This window comes from Oryzias melastigma, linkage group LG4 (genome assembly GCF_002922805.2).
Source record: "Oryzias melastigma strain HK-1 linkage group LG4, ASM292280v2, whole genome shotgun sequence".
In the NCBI taxonomy this organism is placed as follows: domain Eukaryota; kingdom Metazoa; phylum Chordata; class Actinopteri; order Beloniformes; family Adrianichthyidae; genus Oryzias; species Oryzias melastigma.
In genome coordinates this window covers 19,117,956-19,120,685 of record NC_050515.1, presented here as the reverse complement: position 1 = coordinate 19,120,685, position 2,730 = coordinate 19,117,956, and positions in this window count along the sequence as shown.

Genomic DNA, 2,730 nt, shown 5'->3' with positions numbered 1-2,730 from the left:
ATATGAGAGGCGAAAGAAAGATGCGAAAATTGTTATTTTAAAGTGTGAACTTGTCTTGGAAAAAGTTGTTAACTTTAGTCATGTAGAGGCTGACATTCTTGTTAAACAATAAATTAAGTCATTAAGAAAAAAAAAGCAAAAAGTAAGCTCTTACACTTAATATATTTTTTATTCAAATCAATTTATTGTGCAACATTTTTTATAGTAATGAACAAAACAGCAGAATTGTTGATGTCTATTTCGAATTGAATAATGTGATTTTAACTAAAAATCTCTTCCATTACATTTCCAAAATCAACATTTTGTCCAAATTTAGTTATTATTATTATTATTTTTTTTCAAAATAAAGAAGCCCAGTGATTCCACAAAGGTTTCAGTTGTCTGTGACGATACTAAGTTACATTTTTTTTCCCCACCTGTGCAGATTAGGTTCAAATTATAGATTTACTCGCAAGACTCCCAGCACAACTTCCAATTTATTTTAGGTGAGGTGTCATGTTTGTGTGTTTCGCAGATAACATAGCAGATTTTTGAACATTTTTTTTACATTTTTTTTAAACCAGACCATGATGTGACCCCTTAGATTTAGGCTATAAATTTGGTGGCTCCCAAGGAAAACCGCAATATTTGTGTAGATGTGCAAAAAACAGACGAAGGGCTGCCAGAAAGTAGAAGTAAATGCAGTAAACGGGCCTCTGGTACATACAGTTGCCTAGCGAAAAAAACAAAAAACAAAAAAAAAAATGTTTTCTTCTTGGGAGGATGGGGGCTTCAAACACTGAAAACACTGGAAGCTGTTTCCTAACTGTCCTCCTTTCATATAAAACATTTCATCAGGCATTTTAAGCAGAAGGTGTCCAAAAAAATTCTAACCCATCAAATATACATATGCTTGTGTGGGATTATGCAATAAACGCAGCACTCCTGTGAACATTTATTTATGACATTGAGAACTTTAAGCCTTAAGCGATGTTCATTGTCTATTCCAATGTTTTTTTTCTCTCCTCTTTATCCCTACTATTTTAGATTGTTTTCTCTGTACTGTATACTTCCCCACCATTTCCTCACTTTACCACCTCCCTTTTCTCCCACCCATACTTTCTTTATCTCGTCTCAACATTGTTCTCATTATTTTCCTCTTCCATCAGGTTCAGAACTTAACATAACTAAATCAAACCAAGTTTCAGTTACAAACTATGTATATACAAATATTAAACTGCAATAATTGAATAACATAGCCCCAGCTGTGACAATTAAATATATCCAAAACTAGAGTTTTTCCGCTAGTTTCTATTTGTTTCAGCTGCTGAACATGACAAATTGAAAGAAAAAAAAAAGAAAAACACAGCAAACATGACCCAAGGAGCAAGGAAAGTTCCAACACAGCTGCATCCATTATCTGTCCATGCTTTGTCTTCAGTAACTTTGTAAATTTAGTGGAGGTGCAATACAAAAACTACCAACACCAATATGCCATTTGTTTTCCAAATTTGCATTTGTTGTTATTGTGAATATTTTTTTTTTTGTCTCACTTACTGGTAAGGTGATGTGTTACACTTTGTTTTGACCATTAAAAGATATGCGGAAGCAATGCTAGACACACCTGGGCAACAACAGTTGTGTGACTTGAATCTGAGTCTCTACAGACATAATTGTCGTTTTTGATATCATCTCTTGAGTTCTGCATTGAAGCTCAAAGTGCAGCCAGATTGTTGACCTAAGTTTTCTTCACTCCTCGCTTCATGGGTTGATTAGAGAATCCAAATAGTCCCTCTGTGGGAGTGTGGGTCTGTGACTGACTGGGAAACCTGTCCAGGGTCTACCCCACCTTCACCCAATATAAGCTGGGACTGCATAGGGATTCAGGGCTTCAGAAAATGGATGAATGGATGGATGGATGGATGGATGCCCCACATATGTGTTTTATGAAAAGCCTTGAATTATGAGTGTATTCAGACTGGACCAAATCCACCGAAGTTGATCCAGATCGAGTCCTAAATCTTGTGTTTGGTCTGTATTCAAACTCCAGTCAAGCACAATATTGTTTTCCGGACCAAAGCTTGTAAACAAAACCACGTGACAAAACATCTCTTCAATCATTGGCCACCAGGTATGGGAGCGGGTGAAAAGAAAAGAGAAAGATGGAGGTGCTACACATTCTTGCCAGGATTGTTCAAACTTGTTCAAACTTTTTATTTCGCTGATCAATTGTGAAAATTGTTTTGAAGGCCAGGTAAAAAAAATTTTTCTTATTGCTACTTTTGCACGGCGGTGGCATGCTGAAAGGCGGTTTCTCGGGAAACCGCGGCTTCGAGGTATAGTGAAAATGGTTTGTGACATACAGATTGTCCAGAAAACACTGTAAGCAGCAATGTGGGTCACGTTAAAAGTTGTTTAAATGAGACTGCTTTCATTTTAATGAGCTGCTCTTGCATTTCAGCTCCATGTTTGTCTGGTAATGACCAGCTACGGTGGCCATTTTGGCTTAGTTGTTCCGGTCCCAGCACGGATCTCATTCAGTTTGAGGAATTTTAGTGTAAACTGAAGCTCAGTCCAATTGAAAACGAACCAAGACCACCTCAAAAGATGGGTCTGAGAGCGGTCCCGGATCAGGATCCGGGACCATATTCAGACTAAGACTAACGGAAATGGGCAATTAACTCTAGTTTACTGTAAGTGGACCACATGTTTCCACTCAATTTTAGGAACTTTTTTTTTTTTTTTTTTTTA